At 38.1% G+C, this 17,796-nt stretch overlaps 1 long non-coding RNA gene across 2 annotated transcripts in view; it reads right to left on the bottom strand.

Annotated features, from left to right (window-relative positions):
- LOC111093657 overlaps nucleotides 1-17,796 on the bottom strand; it is a 110,548-nt gene that overhangs the window by 68,581 nt on the left and 24,171 nt on the right. For both annotated transcript variants that reach the window (XR_005382862.1, XR_005382863.1), the window contains one exon: nucleotides 15,850-16,784. This is a non-coding gene — a long non-coding RNA (uncharacterized LOC111093657). The remainder of the gene's footprint in view (nucleotides 1-15,849; nucleotides 16,785-17,796) is intronic.

Here is a 17,796-nt window from a genome sequence, read left to right on the forward strand (position 1 = left end):
TGAATAATCTCTGTTGTCTGCTCTTCCCTCTGAATTTGTCTACATTTTTAGCTTCATTATTAAACAGGGAACTTCCTGTTTTTTTAATTGCTATATATCAATTTATAATGTATATTTTTGGAGATGATTAGGAATGTGTGTTTCACAACAGCTTATTTGCATATTTAAGAAGAACTGAGTTTTTAAGCCTACCACTAATATTTTTAAAGAAGATAATTCAGGATGAAGGCAAACTCTCCAGAACTTGAAGATTCTCCTGATTGAACCAAATGACCTAAGAGCAGATAGGAATGTAAGTAAGCTCCATAAGGGAGGGAATCACTCTTTCGCTTACTGATGCACTCCCAAGTGTCTAGTGTAGGCCTGAATTGGTTAGCAATAAATTCTTGTTAAATGATTTAATTAATGGTCAATATTTTAAATTTATATGTAGAGATTGAAACTGAAATGATTTGCCATTTAGCTGTAAGAATCACAAATTACATCATCTAGGTCTCTGTTATTCTTTATTCTTCTTACACACAATTAGGACAAATATCACAATGCCAGAGATATTCCTTGGGTAGAAGGAACAATTATAAAATCAAAAAAATTGGGGACACTGTGGATTTGAAGGGTTGATCTGAGGGCTTTAAAATTCTTCATAGCTTGGATTTTTGATGTTTTTAATCCAACATTCACTAAAAACTTATTGAATAGTCACTGTGTGCCAACCAAGTTTTAGACACTGAAAATATAGCAATGAATAACACAAATGAAGATTCTTCTTCCACTCTATTGGGATAGAGGGGAGGAATACAGATAAGTCAAAATAAGGAAGAATAGAAAGATTGGTTAATTGGCTGATTTCAAATGGAGAAAAGTGCCAGAAAGTGAGTTTTGAGTGGAATAGGCTCATTTGCTAAAGAATGACAGGTAGAGAGCATGCATGTATTAGAAAGGGAAGTTGAGAGAGCTTCTTGAGGAGGGAAAGGTAAGAGCGGAGATCTATCTGAATGATAAGATGAACTCAGGGGTGCAAAGATATGGAAAATGCTTTGCAGGCAGAGAAAGAGAGAGAGTAATTTCAAAGTCTCCCAGACAGAAATAATCTTGGCAGGTTCAGAGACCAGATCTTATGCCAACACCACCAGAAGATAGCAAGCCAGGAGAAATGAGTAGTAGGGGATGAGATCAGAAAGGAAGGGCACACAGCCATGGAACTATTGTATTCCCAGTTCATTGGAAAGCCACTGAACATTTGAAAGCAGGAAAGCAACACTGTGTGACATTTTGAAGAAGATCATATTAGTTGTTTTGTTTTGTTTTGTTTTTCCTATTGGTGCTGTATCTTTAGCTCTAGAGGCACAAAGAAACAAGGTCCAGGCCCAGAAGAAAAGAAGTACTGAGAAAGGACACTTAGAGTTCTCTACTAGTTTATAATTCTTAAGGATCACCAAGAGTGCTTGTTTAAGATACAGATTCCTAGAACTTCTTCCTAAGAAATACTGATTCAGGGGATTTGAGTGGAACCAGGAGCTTGCTGTATAAAAATTACCTGAGATGATTCAGATTCAAGTGGCCTACAGATCACTTTGATTCACTAATCATTTTGAGTAAAAAAGAAAAGAGTTAATGATTCTTTAGGGTGACCAACCCAGCTCATCATTAGAGAAAAATAGCAGGAATCAGGTGAAGGTACAGAAAACAACTGGACCCTTGACTACAATTGCATCTCTGATGAAAATTTTCTGATGCTCCTTTAAAAGAAAGAGACAGAATGTATGAACATAAAGGATATATGATCAGTGCTTGGGTGCAGCTTGACCCAAAGCTTTAGCAGGGCATCACATTAAAGCACCACATTTAGTCAATGACTCAGTTTCCTAACCTGCCCCCATGCCTTCCATACTTCAATCCTTGTCCTGATTCTCTTCACAGCTGCAATTATAGTCTTCATTGCCCATTAAGCTCTTGCTTCTCTTCCTTGAATCATCGCAAGTCCTGTTTCTCATGGTTGCAAGTCTTTGATTCTGGTATTTGCATCTTTCTTTCAGCAACATATGAAAAAAGCTACAGTGGATAATGAGTATCCCAATTCCCCCTGGTTCATCCTCAGATAATACTTAAGCTGACTTCTCTGATCTTTCTATAAATGAGGGGAGATCCAAAAATTTGCACATACAGTAACAGACTACTTGCCTCTAAAACTGTACCCATTTCATTCCACAACTGTGGTTGCAAGAAATTCAACCTGGCTTTCTGCTCTCCTCCTAAAAATAGAGGGCTGAACATATTCACTGCAGAATTCCACACTCTCTCATGAGATATGATCTAAAAGAATATTGCCTGAGCATATGGCATCAAGAGAAGTTGGCAAGTTTCCTGGATACCCATGGCAGATAGCCAGGCCAAACTGTGGCATATTATCCTTACCTGTGGGGCAGACAAGGCAAGAGCATATCTTAATAGCAGTCTGGTCAAGGATCCAAGCACCCCCCACCAAATTTAAAAAAGGAGCTGGTACAAACAGAAAATTTGTTGCCCACAGCCAAAAAAGCATAGGACCTGAGAAGTGGGGTAGGATGGGGCTCAGAGAAGCTACCATCCCTACTGTATCTACTGGGGGCCTCTACATATCTGAGTTGACAGCGCAGCCTTGCCTGAAGAGAAGGAACTGTCCTTGCCCATCGCTTCACTTCTTCATCCTTAAACTTGATACTTTCATCAGAGAAAGGAAGTTAGAATAGCCAGTGCTGATGGTCTGGAATTGCCATACTTGAAGAATAAACCCAGGGTACTGATTCAATGGTAGCACTGAGAATGATTCATAGACCCATTTTTTTATACATACTTTCCAACCTGGCTGCTTCACTTTCTAGGTATAAATAGAATAGTTTTCTTTATATTCCCAGGCCATCCAACCTCTTTGTCCTGAGGGTACAAAGAGATGGGATAGAACTAGGTGAGCCATAACTATTTTTTTTTTTAGCCATAACTATTAAAATCATTTAAATTATTGTTACTGTAATAGTCATACATGTTTTTAATAGGAATTTGAGTAAAATTATCTGCATGTTTACTCCAGTTTCACCATTTGAAAGCTAATTCTCTTTTTATTTGTTTGTTTGTTTGTTTGTTTAAGACTTTATTTATTCATGAGAGACACAGAGAGAGAGCTAGAGAAACAGGCAGAGGGAGAGGGAGAAGCAGGCTCCTGTCAGGGACCCTGATGTGGGACTCAATCCCAGGACACCGGGATGACTTCCTGAGTCAAAGACAGATGCTCAACCACTGAGCCACCCAGGTGCCCCTTAATTCTCTCTTTAAAAACAAGTGTCTATGCCTCTTGCAGAATTTTAGTGACCAAAATTACACAATTTTCTGTCCTACTCCACTTGCAGGCAGGCAAGTAGGCCTGAGGGTGGCCCACCTGTAAGAATGTTCTACACAGTGCCTCACACAGAGAAGGTACTTAAGTAAATAGTGATTGAATAGATTTGAAGGAAGAATTTTTTTCCTTTATAATCCTAAGGAGAGAGGAATATTTTTCCTTCCAAACAGGGATTTAGTGGTGATATCCAAGAATGTACTGTTTGAAATATCCATTGTCCCAGTGTCTTTTATCTTCATGGTTACTGGTGCCTCATCTCCCAATTGGTCATACTGACTCTGATTTCTCCCCTCAGGTCTATCTTCCAGATTGCCAACAGGATGCTATTTCTAAAATGTAAATTTAATCATATAATTATCCTTCCTAAAATAGTTTCATCCTCATCAGGAATAAAAGTCAGATCTGTCGATGCACAGGCTCTTGAGGATCCTTCACTCACACTTTTTACAAGCCACACCAAACTATGGGAATTTGAAAGTTCAGTGCTTCCTACTTCTGCACATGCTATTCGTCTTACCTGAGATATTTCTTCTCCTTTTGTACCTGGGAGACACCTCGTCTCCCTTTCAAGGTTGGTTAGGCATTAGCTATCCCTGGAAGATGTCTATGAATTTGTCTGCCTGGAAAAATTTAATCACTGAAAGCATAGGTCTTGGCTCACTCCTGATGTACTACATTGTGCACAGTAGTTCAGAAGCCAGCTGGAAAACCAAACTGCTTGCAATAGAATTCCTAGTTACCACTCACTGTGTAAGCTGGACGACCCTGGGCAAGTTACCTAACTGCTTTGTGTCCCAGTTTCTTCACTTAGGAAACAAGGATAATACAATACCTATTGCAGAAAATAGTTGGGAAGGTTAAATGAGCCAATACATGGAAAGTGTCTGATACCTAATATGTTCAATAAATGATGTCTATTATAATTACTAAGCATACTTTATATTGAGACATAATAGGCATGAAGTATACAATTCTTAAGTGTACAACTTGATAAATTTTCTCACAGTTAAACACACCTGCATATCCACTCAGATAAAAAGTAAGAAACAGAACTTCACCAGCACTCTAAAAACCTCCTTTGAAAAATAAAATAAAATAAAAAAATAAAAACCTCCTTTGTGGGAGCATCTGGGTCGCTCAGTGGTTGAGGGTCTGCCTTTGGCTCAGGGTGTGATTCCAGGATCCTCGGATCGAGTCCCACATCAGGCTCCCCAGAGGGAGCCTGCTTCTCCCTCTGCCTATGTCTCTGCCTCTCTGTGCGTGTCTCGTATGAATAAATAAATAAAATCTTTAAAATATTAAAAATAAAAACCTCCTTTGTGGCCCCTCGGTCATTACCCATCCCTTCAAGGTCACCACAATTCTGACTTCAACCAGCATGGGTTCATTTTGTTTCATTTTCCCCATACAAACAGTATGATATAATATGTAATTCTGTGTCTGGCTTCATTCACTCAACATTGTGTACTTGTATGATCTTGATACATACCAGGTCCATTCATTTTCATGACTGTAGACCAATGTGTGATATTCTGTTATCTGAATACACCATCAACCTTATCATTTATTCAATAGAGTTGTGTGTGTGTGTGTGCAGTAACAAAGCAAAACACATAACATGAGATCTACCATCTTAACAGATTTTTAAGTATATATTATTGTTGACTTAAGCACACTATTGTATAGCAGATCTCTAGAACTTTTTATCTCGTACAACTTAAATCTGTACACATTGGACAGCAATTTCCCCTTCCCTCAAACCTCAGTCCCTGGCAACCACCATTTACTTTTTGTTTCTATGAGCTTGACTACTTCAGATATCTCCTATAAATGGAATCATGCAGTATTGTCTTTCTGTGACCGATTTCTTTTAGCCTAATGTCCTCAAGATTCATCCATGTTGTCACATATGACAGGATTTCCTTCTTTTTTTAAGAATAGCAATATTCCCCTATGTGTATATACCACATTTTCTTTATCCATTCATCTATTGATGGACTCTTAGGTTGCTTTCACATCTAGCCTATTATGTGTAAATAGTGCTGCAATAAACATGGCAGTGCAATAAGCATTGGAGAAATACCCAGAAGTGGGACTTCTGGAGCACACGGATTGTGTTCTATTTCTTAATTTTTGTGAGGAAACTTCCTACTGTTTTTCACAGTGGCCATTTTCTATTCTCAACAACAATGCACAAGAGTTTTAATTTCTCTAAATCTTTGCCAACACTAACAACTTTTTGTTTGTTTTTAATAATGGTCATCCTAACAAGCATGAGGTGATATCTCATTGTAGTTTTGATTTGCATTTCCTAATGATTAGTGACACTAAGCACCTCTTCATATACTTGCTGTCTATTTGTAAGTCTTCTATGGAAAGACATCTATTTGGGTTCTTTTGTTCAGTTTTTAATTGGGTTATTTGTTTGTTTTCCTTATATATTGTATCAACCCCTTATCATTAGGTAGGTAATTTGCAACTATTTTCTTTTATTCTGTATGTCACCTTCTCATTTTTGGTTGTTTCTTTTTTTTCTGTGCAAAACTTTTTAGTTCATTTTTACTTTTGTTGCTTATACTTTTGGAGTCATATCCAGGAAATCATTGCCAAATCCAGTTTTATGAACTTTTTCTCCTATATTTTCTTCTGGTAAGTTTACAATTTCTTACTTTTACAGGTCTTACATTTAAGTCTTTAATTCATTTTGAGTTGCTTTTGGATATGGCCCAATTTCATTCTTTTCTATGTGGACATCCAGTTTTCCAAGCACCATTTGTTGAAGAGAACATCCTTTGCCCCTGATGAGTTCTTCATTCTACTAATGTTAGTTGACAGTTGGCTCATATCTAGCTGTTGTTTCTGGTTTTGTTTTTTTTTGTTGTTTGTTTGTTTGTTTTTTGGCTGTTTGGGTTTTTTGTTTGTTTGTTTTTTGTTTTTTTGATAGTGGTGATTATAAAGAGTATTAATATTAACATACTTGTACAAGTTTTTTGGTAAACATATATATATATATATATATTTCTCTTGTCTAGAATTGCAGGGTCATTGGGTATTGTATGATCAGCTTTAGCAACTGCCAATTTTCCAAACTATGTCTTCACTAACACTTGGTATTTCAGTTTTTTGCTTTAGTTTTCTTGTGTAGGTATCTTACTGTTATTTGAATATGCATTTCCATGGTAGTCACCATAGAAATGGTGATTACATTTATCAATGTTACCTTTTTTGTGAAATGCCTATTCATGTGTTTTGCCCATTTATAATCATGTTTTCTGGAGTATTTTTCTTATTGATATAAATACTGTGAATATAATTCTTTGCCAGAAAAAAATAATTCTTTGCCAGATATATGTATTATAAATATATTCTCCCGCTCTGTGGTTTGCTCCTTTTCTGGTATCTTTTAGTGAACAGATGTTCTTAATTTTAGTGAAATCCAATATATCAATCTTTTCCTTTTTGGCTAATGCTTTTGTCATCTGGTTTATAAAATTCTTTTCTACCCAAGTTAATGAAAATATTCTCCTATGTTGTTTTCTAGAAGTCACTGCTTTAATTTTCACATTTAAAACTACAATCTATCTGGAATTGATGAATTGATTTTTCTTTTTAGTATGTTGTGACATGGTCAATTAGATAACCACTAACCCAGCACTACTTTTAAAAAAAAAATCCTTCTCCTCATTATCATCAGCATTATTACCATTACCATTTCTTTATAAACTTGTCTTCTTCACTGAACAAGGAGCGTCTTTGAATAAGATCATGTTTTGTTTGCCATTTTTTTCTCTATACCTAACACAGCTGCCAGTTAAGAGTTTACGTTCAATAAATGTTAACTTAATAATTATGTCATGTCAATCTATAATGTGGGTAGAGTTACTGTGAGAAACCACATGATTATTTACAGAGTTCAGACATTCTGTTTTAGAATGGAGAGGAACTAACTGAATGTGAAGGATAGTGAATCTTATTGCAGATCTACAGAAAGCTGCTGAAATACTGGTAGTAGGTTAATGTTCTTTTGATTTTTCCCTACATTCTGGTGAATTTTATTGGATTCCCAGAAATATCATCAAATGGATTTTAAAAACACTTTAAAAATAGGATAAAGAATCCTAAGAGTATCAATTAACTGAGAGCAAGTCATGACACTAAATTCAATTGCTCTTTTGTAGCCTACTTAGCTTTGGTAAGTAGGAAAATGTAGTTTATATATTTTAGAAATGCATTTGGTAAGCTCTCTCATGATACCCCAATGAATAGGAGCTGTGACTTCCAGACAGCAAGTTTCTCTGAGGACAGAAACCATGACTTTTTAACTATGTGCTATGCTTGGTACCTAACACACCATAATAAATCACTGTTAATGAATGACTTATAATAGAGTTAGAGGGATTCCTATACAGCAGAATGTCTCTGCTGAGCATGGACTTGTACTCAGAATCTGGCTGTTTGACAACCTGATTGTCTAGTCTATTCATATAATTTGATAATGCACAGGGCTCTTCTTTGGGGTTGAGATAGAATAGAGAAGTTTGAAGGCCTGAGAAGAAAGATGAGGAGAACAGGGCTGGGTATGACAAGGGATGACTTATATCTACCTCTTTCTGAATTGAGCTCAGGATTTTAGTCCTGCTGATGAGAGGGATTAAGGACAGACAGTTTAGAAGATGTGTATATAAAGGCCACTTGAGGTCATGGGCACAAATGTTACCACTCTAGGTCTAGGTTAACATTTCTCCCCAACTTTGCCATGGACCACTGAGGAGCAGGCAGCCTGAGGGCTCAGAGGAACAACCTTGGGACTTTCTCACAGAAAACATAGGCAGTAGAGATTGTGGTAATGTGTTTCATGAAGAACATGAGCCACTTTCTCCTGGATACAATATACCCTGACATTCCAAAAATAAATAGGGGTGACTTTGACAGGGACCTGAAGACATCCTTCAGTATCAAAGATAGAGCCTAAGTCATTGTAATTTGAAAATTAAGACTTCATTTTCACACGCTGGTGAGATCTGTGGGAATTCTAGAACACATAAGCAATAAATGCTCATGTATAAAACTGTAATTTATTGAAATTCTAATAAATCCCAAAATCTTTGTATACAATATTTTATTTAAAGTTTTAATAATCCAACTAAGTTTCATTAGCAATAAGTGTAGTTCATTTTGTCAATTTTTCCACAAAAACCTTGAAAATATATGTGTTAACTATACCTCAGTCAAAACAAAATAAAACAAAAACCTTGAAAACATTTGTAAAGTTGTTGATTTTTCAATCTCATTTGAATTTTCATTAGAATTATTTTTGCATTTGTAATTGAAAGAAAATATCATTATGATACTCAATCCCCTTATAATTAGAGTAAGGTGTGTGTCTCCAAATATTCCAAAGGCATATTATCTATCTGTTTATTAAAAAAAATAGTTTACTTCACATAATCCCTGCAGTTCTTGATAAGGGTATTTCTAACTTAGCTTGTATATTTTGCTAATACCATTAATGAAATTTTCTTTCATTATATTTCCAAAATGAGAATTGCTGAACATCACAGTTATTGTTAAATGTTTTTCATATGTGCCTTTTTACTGAACTTTTTAATATTGCAATACTTTTTTGAGTCTAGCCACATACATTTTCTAGGTATATCTTCACATATGCAAACAATTCTGTTCCCTTCACTTTTCCAAGATGTATGTCCAATTCATTTCTAGTTCAATCTTATTACAATAACCAGAACTTACAGAACATTGTTAGATGATAATGTGATTGTGGGCAGAATTATCTATTTTTAAGCCCTTCCATGTGGCAAAATGGAAATAATTTAAACAGTTCCTAACTCACTTATAACTTAAATTGAAAACCAGAAGACAAATAACCCTAAGGAAAGAATGGAAGGTAGGAAGGAAACAAGCATTTTCATGAATCTACATATGGGAAACTGAGAAGGAAGGTACAGGGGGGAAGTATGGTCTGGTAATGTTCGTATGAAATGAGTATGAAACCAGATCCTGAGAGACAGAAGCAAAAAATGAATGGGAACATTAGATATAGTGCTGTGAATGAGATACAAAGGCAAGGCGGCAGGTGCTGAGAAAGGAGAGAGATTATATAAAACAAATTTTGTCTTCCTCATGATTTCACTTGAGATCAAGATTGAAACACAAAAGGCATATTGTTTGGTGCTAATTTTAAATGTTAGCCAGAGTGATGAGTTCACATATTTGATCTCTCTATTCCTACTTTGAAGTAAGAGCAAAATTTTGTTGTCACCATCTTAGACATGATCGGTACAATTCATTCTGGGAATGGGATGGAGAGCTTTTCTGAGGAATTTGTCACAAGAATAAAGATGATGCTTAGAGTCCAAGTGACAAATAATTGAGGGAGATGGAATGAGGTTTTCCCACAAGGACAGCTTGAATTTTTAAAATAGAATCAATGTATTGGCAGAATTTACTGGGAGAGGTGAGTCAATTAGAATTGAATGCACAATCACACTGAGATATACTTTCATAATAGATGTCAAGTTTGCAGATAGATAGATTTCTTTTTTTTTTTAATTTTTATTTATGATAGTCACACAGAGAGAGAGAGAGAGGCAGAGACACAGGCAGAGGGAGAAGCAGGCTCCATGCAGGGAGCCCGACGTGGGATTCGATCCTGGGTCTCCAGGATCGCGCCCTGGGCCAAAGGCAGGCGCCAAACCGCTGAGCCACTCAGGGATCCCAGATAGATAGATTTCTTGAAGATGTTACCCACAATTGACAAGCATCTGCTGATGATAGAGACCTATTCTTTACATAAAAATGTTCTTTTCTAGTCATATGTTTTCATTTCAGAGAATTAAATTTTAGGGAACGGGTATGGAGCGTCAAGAGCAATGAGTGGAAAGAGTACGTCTTTGGAAGCAAAATGTCAGCTAGAATCATGGTCTACCCCTTATTATACTTAATAGTTTGGGTAAGTAACTTGAAATTCTACAAACCTCAGAAATAAAACTTTTGGGAAGGGAAGGAAAGGAAAGGGAAGAAGGGAAGGGAAGGGAAGGGAAGGGAAGGGAAGGGAAGGGAAGGGAAGGGAAGGGAAGGGAAGGGAAGGGAAGGGAAGGGAAGGGAAGGGAAGGGAAGGGAAGTGAAGGGAAGGGAAGGGAAGGGAGGGGAAGGGAAGGGAAGGGAGGGAAGGGAAGGGAAGGGAAGGGAAGGGAAGGGAAGGGAAGGGAAGGGAAGGGAAGGGAAGGGAAGGGAAGGGAAGGGAAGGGAAGGGAAGGGAAGGGAAGGGAGAAAGGAAGGAAGGATGGATTGTAGTAGCATGCAGGGCACCTCTGCTTTCCACATCCTAAATTCCCATGCATGTCAGGTGTTCCTGGAATTCAGAAACGGGAGGAGATGCATTGAAATGTACATACTCAAGGAACACTGTTCTGGAGAGAGCTGGGGTCTGGGCAAGCAGAATACAGAGTTGCAGTCCTGGGTCCCCATCATGTGGGCATACAGCATTCAATGTTTACCACTCAAGGAACATAAGGACAGTCAGATGAGATTTACAGGGAACCTTGAAGCTTGTCGGATTTGGGGGGCCCATGAGGGAAAACAATCCAAGACAATAAATACAATGCTAAGAATGAAAGCAAAGATTTTTTTAAGTATTTGGGAAACAAAACAAGTGTATGAAAGCAAACAAATACAAGTATCATAAAATCTTGATATAACAATTTTTTAAAAATTATTTGTTAATACCTCAGCAAGACATTTCACATAAATTATGGGTGCATACTCTTTGGTCACTTCTGCATATGATAATTATTTTACAATATTTTCTATAGAGAAAATGAAAAGGGAGACAATTCAGGCTTTCATCAAGGATAGTCAATTGAATTTTTTTAATAAGTGATAGTGGGAAAGCATAAATCCTGTGGCCTCACACACAGTTGTGCCTCCTGTTTGTGCCTGTACCTTACAAACACAGGAATTCTAAGTTCTAGTCTGCATTATTTTCATAATAAAACAAAATATATATAAGTCATATTTATCATTGTATATGCTGCATTACTGAGTGTATTTCTGAACTGGAAAATTTCTATGTCGAGTTGTCAATGAGAATTAAATCCTCCGCTTACAATTTTACCCCTTCAGTCACCAGAAGAATCTTCCATAGGCTTTTTCCCAAGTCTTTTTTTCCTCCACTCCCCATACAATTCTAGTGCCGGGTACTGCGTGATACCACCTCAGCCCTGAGTGATTTTGAGCTGGTACAGCAGATGATAGGAATATTTCTAGAAGCCGTTTCTACCCAAGATTAACCAGCATATAATTTAACTATTCATGGAAGTGACTGTAAACCACATAAATAAATTACACGAAATACAAACCAAATGTACCCTCATCTCAACTTTCCCTTGGTCAGATTCACAAAGTTCCTATAGCCACTCCAAAGCTACTTTATCAGAGGGAAAGTTTGGTGGAGTGGAAATCAAGTGGCAAGCAACAGTGGACTTAAGTGCTATTAAAACATTTTACTTCTGCAAATGTTACAAAATCGATGACCATGCAAATCTATCCCTGTATCCTCTTCCAAGGGCTCAGAAGAAGCTCTGCAAATGAGAAACCCTAAAGTTCAAGCTTCATGAACACTGTATGATAAATCCAATGCCTCAAGCAACACCAAGGGATACAGGATATCAAAGCAGGAACCAGTGGCCTTCCCTGGGGATCTAGATCCCATCTAGGGGCAGAAAAGGGAGAAGTGACACTGACTTACCCTAGGAAAGAGGAAAATTTGAAGTGAAAGAGGCTAAGAAAACAAGAAGGGACAACTTAAAGTCTCATTTCCCGACCAGACTGGGAAGCTCATGGGCAAGGAGAGTTCCATCACAGAAAATGAAATTACATTTCTGCATTTCTAAGCAGTGACTTTAAATATAAACCCTAGGATGTAAGAGAAGAAAATGACTGAAATAGAGAAAAGCCAAAGAATTTAACCCTCTGTCCTAAAAGGATTGTGAGTTAATATGAAATGCTAAAATAAGCAACACATAATAGCTTGGATAGCTTTAAATAACTTTCTGTGGTAACCTCTAAGTCCCCATGGTTTTGTATAATTCTGACAGAGACATGGACCCAGAATGGGTTTATCTTGTCTTGGTTTCAGTGTGATGCTAACTGGTAGGTTGATCCTGGTTGAAAATACCACTTAGTGACTGGCAAGGACTGTTATTTCTAAATTTACCCTTCTTTCACCCGGAAGGGTGATGGACACAGCTGGAACAAATTACACCACCAAAAAATAATGTAAAAGAATAAATTCAGTCAGTCCCTATTATGGGCCTACTTGTATTCCTCCAAAATTTATAGTTTGAAGTCGTAACCACCAGTATATCAGAAGGTCACTGTATTTGGAGATGGAGCTTTTAAACAGGTAATTAGGTTAAAATGAGGACATAGGAGTAGGTCCTAATTCAATATGGCTGGTGTTCTTATAAAAAGAGGAGATTGACAGGAAACCATAGAGGGAAGATCATGTGAGGACACAGTGATAAGTCAGCTGTCTGTGAGCCAAGGAGAGAGGCCTCAGAAAAAACTAACCCTGGGATGCCTGGGTGGCTCAGTGGTTGAGCCTCCAGCTGGATCAGGCTTAGGCTCAGGTCATGATCCCAAGGTCCTGGGATCGAGTCCCATATCAGGCACCCTGCAGGGAGCCTGCTTCTCCTCTGCCTATGTCTCTGCCTCTCTCTCCGTGTCTCTCATGAATAAATAAATACAATTTTAAAAAAAGAAAAAGAAAAAATTAACCCTACCTGTAAGAAAATAAATTTTTGTTGCTTAAGCCACCCAGTATGGCAGCACCAGCAAACTAACACAACACCCCACTGGGGTCTGGATAGACTAGAGGGCACCCTTTATGCTTATAGATGACCATGATATTCACGAAAATTTTTAAAAATAGTTTCACACCTCTACCTACCATCTCTACCAAATATTTTTCGCATATCTACCAATCCCTCTGGGCACTGGTGAGCCATTTTAAGGGAAGAAAATGTCCTAAAAACTGATGTTGCAATAGGACCTATATTGGGTGTCTGCTGCTATTAGGTATCTTAAACACACACTGTGGATCCCAGGGACTAGTGACTATTTCTATGAAAGTATCATCCTTTTTCCTTTCTGGGAATTTAATATCTTTATCTTTGAAGTAAATTTCTGAACCTATATTTGGTGTGGGTTTTCTTCAATTTGTTAAAAAAATGTATGGTATTGTGTGTTTTATATAAAATATCAACACTTCATTTTATAGGCAAAAAGAGTTGTCAGCATTTGAGAATGGGCACATATTTTAAACATCCTAAATCCCATATTTTGCAAGCTTTTGCATAACACAACATCTCCTTATCTAGTAGAGAGTTATAACTTAAACACAGTTAGTAGGACCGTGGTGCTACATGGCAACAATGAAGATTGTCACTGGAAAAAAGAAACTACACGGCCAGGCTGTCTGTCAGAGCCTGCTGTATTTCCCTTGCATGAGCTTGTCCTGCTCCACAAAGCACAGAGGAATGCCCTCCCAAAGGATCCCACATCCTCATCCCCAGGACCTGTGAATATGTTATTGAACATGGTAAAAGGAACTTTGCAGAGGTGATTAAGAATCTTGAGAGAGGGAAATTAGCCTGGATTATCAGGTAGTATGATGTGATCACAAGTGAAAGAGGGAGGCAGGAGACTAAGAGATATGACCAGGAAAACAGAGGTCAGAGAGAGAGACAGAGATTTGAAAATACTACATCATGAACTTTGAAAATGGAGGGAGAAGCTACAAGCCCAAGAACACAGTTGGAAATGGCAGAGATGGATTTTCACATAAAGCCCTTGAAAGGAACACAGCCCTGCAGACTTATTTTAGACTTCTGACCTCCTGAACTGTAAACTAATAAATTTATCCTGTTTTCAGCTATAAATTTGTGGCAATTTGTTACAGCAGTAATAGAAAACTAATACTCGTATGCCGCAAGATCCCCCTGCAAGCCTAACCCCTTTCCTGGTCCTGAAAATGACATATAAAGGCCAGGAAAAGTACGAAGACTCTCAGTTCCACTCTCTGCTGGAACATGAATTAAATCGTGCCCCCACTGTGACTCATTAAAAGGCTCACTGGAGAGAAACCCTGTGATTTTATAGTCTTTAGATCCACAGCACTGCCCATCCACTCCTTCTTCCTCCCCTAAGCCACATGGCCCTCTTGTAAACACTGAGCTATCTTGACCTTCATTGGTCCTACCTTGACCAAGGCCCCCAGCTTCCAGAACCACGACCACCATAAGTTGTGTAAACCTAGCCACAAAGCACACTGCAAAGGAGGGCCCCGTAACGGCGTAAAGTAGGCTCTGAATGAAGATGCACCAAGAAGCTAAACCCTTTTAGGAAAGAATCAGCATCACAAGCCACAAAGTTGAATTTCTCACGGTTTGGTCTGGAGGAAGGACATAATTAATAGCTAACATTTCTTTGAGTGCTCAATTTGAGCAAGGAACTTTACCCGCATCACCTTATTTAAATTTCATGGCAATGTCAATGAGGGGTATTTTCTTAGCCTCATTTTACAAATGAGGAAACTGAGGATTCAGGAACATAATTACTTTGCCTAACATTACACAGCTGGGACTTGAGCCAGCTCAATCTAACCCAGAACATTGGCAGAGACTTCTATCCAGCAGTGCGGTGAGGTCTTGGGCAGTTTTGTTTCAATTCTACACAAGTTAACACCGTCAGCAGTTATCACTTCCTAGGGTAAGGAAGCTTTAAAAAGCTAAATGAAGAGAAGTTGAGAGTTTTAGGGCTCCAGCTAATGGGGAAAGAGTCCAGGACAGCAAAGAACAAAGGCAAAAGAGGAAGCAGCAGGGACACCATCTACAATAGGACCTGGAGCAAGGTGAGGCTGCAGCCCTATGCTTACCTGGGAACCCAGGTAAACTCAGTTCTTCCAATGTGACCCAGGGGGAGGGGGATTGAGTGGGCAGGAAACTTGGTAAGATTTCAAGTACATGAAAGAAAGAAGTTCCCCTTAAACTTTCAGTGCTGTTTTCATTGACATGGAGCTCAAGAGGGGCTGAAGATTTTAGTGCTTGGCCAGTTCGTGCTGGCCAAAGGAAAGGGCTAGAAGAGGACTGGGTGGATAAGGAGGTATATTGTGTAGTGGTGAGGAGGGCGGGCAATGGAGCCCCTCTGCCTGGCTTCAAACTCTACTATGCTGCTTACTCACTGTGAGACTTTGAGCAAGGTACTCAATCTCTCTGGCCTCAGCTTCCTGACTGCAAAATATAGGGGTATTATAGAATCTACCTGACAAATATTTGGAAGGATTAAATGAGAAAATACATATAAAATGTTTACAACTGTATACAACACGTGATAAGCTTGCACCAAATGTTAGCTGTTATTATTACCCGCCCCTTAAAATGTTTCCTCTTACTTACCCACCCCTCCTTATGTCCATGTGGAGTATCTCTCACCAGCAAACTCCGCCTCCTAGGTGCAGCATATAGGATCAGGTTAGTAGTTCTCTCACTCCCTACCCTCATTAGATTCTGACTCAGCGAGGCCAGGCCCAGTTTCCATCTTTTCAACACCTGTGTTCACACCGGCCACCCACACATCACATTTATTTAGGTAGCATGCTCCTCCAGCTCCTCATTAACAAGGCTAGCTCCAGACAACAGAAGTGATATGAATTCCCAAATTTAAAACCTTTGAGCTAAGGATTTGACTGGCGAAGTGCAAACTCTTGACCTCATCACATTTTTTTATTATAGCATGTGCTAGGACATCTCAACAAGCCTTAGGGAACAATGGATTTATCTATCACTTTAGGAATCCTCTAGGAGGAGGAGGGTTGTTGGTGTGCAGGAGAATTTCCTCTGTCCTTCAAGCCTTTAAAAAAAAAAATCTGAAAAACAATATAAATCATTTGAAGTGCATTTGCTAAGATGATTCTATGACATAAGATCCTTGCACCCTGCCCAATAACACTGGATAAATTAAAAAAAAAAAAAAAAAAAAAAGAAGAAGAAAAGCCGTCCTGGATAGCTTATCTGCTTATGAAAATCCTCTGCCAGAAGACACGCATGCAAACATATCCTTGAAATTTTGCAGAGGATGTCAGAAGGTTCAACAGCACCCCTGAATCTGGCTTTGGACTCCAAGTTGATTTCTAATTGTTAATTTAAAATTGTTTTCCTTTTTATTATCATTCTCTACTTTTTCCTTCATTTTTCTCCCACTCCAATTCAGTTATACTTACCCCAACTTTGTAATCAAACCACATACAAACACATATGTGTATATTCCACAACCTTACTTCTAAACCAGTATCCAAAAATTCTTAGCAGATAATTGTAGACTCAGCACCGGACTGCAAAACAGTGTCAAAACAGAGAATGAGAAATACCTCATGCCGTTAAAAAACTTACAGACAATCCTATTTATCAGTAGGAAATGTCCCTCTGTAAGAAAAAAAGGGTTTGAGAAGAGAGTCATGCAGGTTCAGGATCCTATCCATCCTGGCTAATAAAATGAAACGTGATTTAATGTAGAGAAGCAGTGAAAGGAATCTTAGAAGGGTGCAAACTTCATGTTGGCAAAATCGCTAGTCTGGCCTAACTTTGCCTTTGGTTTATGTTAAATTAAAATTTACTTCAACTAGCATCAATATATTTAAAACTATTGGGGTTTTCCTCAGAGCTGAATCAATAAGAAGGTCTAATGGCTTCAGAACAAATTGAACAAAATTTCATTTAAAGTCTGACATTTAAAGCAGAGCATTGCAAGTAGCTGACTTGCCCTCAAGGAAGACTTAAATGTAGAAGTGCTGTAACTTAAACTGTTCTTCTGACAGTGAAAAAGGCTGAGGTTTATTAAAATGATGATGACAATAGGGATATCTGCCATTCATTGAACATCAACAAGATGCTGGACTCTGTGGTGGGTCTTTCGCATGCTGAAAGGGGGGAACTATTTCTTTATTTTACATATGAGAAAGGAGATTGAGTAATTTGTATAAAATCACACAGATGATATATGGAAGGGTGCACATAAATATGCAATATTTACATGAAAGTTAAGCTTCTGATTTATTCACATGAATATTCTATAATATTCTATAATGTACGTTGTATAAAGACCACCTACTCTGTTGTTTCTTTCTCCTGCAACTTCTATTTTAATCTTTAGATTTTAAATCTCTATGTAGTATTTCCCCAAAATTCCTAGAAAAAAATAGTAGACATCTGTTGTTTTTGCCTGCCCAGAATTCACATGCCCTTTGAGCGTTAGTACCTTCATCCATTCTCAGTCCATGGGAATGGATTACAGTGGGCCTGACCCCATACTTAGCCAATAAAGCACTGCATCATCCTGACTACAGT

The sequence above is a fragment of the Canis lupus genome, chromosome 32, assembly GCF_011100685.1.
Source record: "Canis lupus familiaris isolate Mischka breed German Shepherd chromosome 32, alternate assembly UU_Cfam_GSD_1.0, whole genome shotgun sequence".
Classification (NCBI taxonomy): domain Eukaryota; kingdom Metazoa; phylum Chordata; class Mammalia; order Carnivora; family Canidae; genus Canis; species Canis lupus.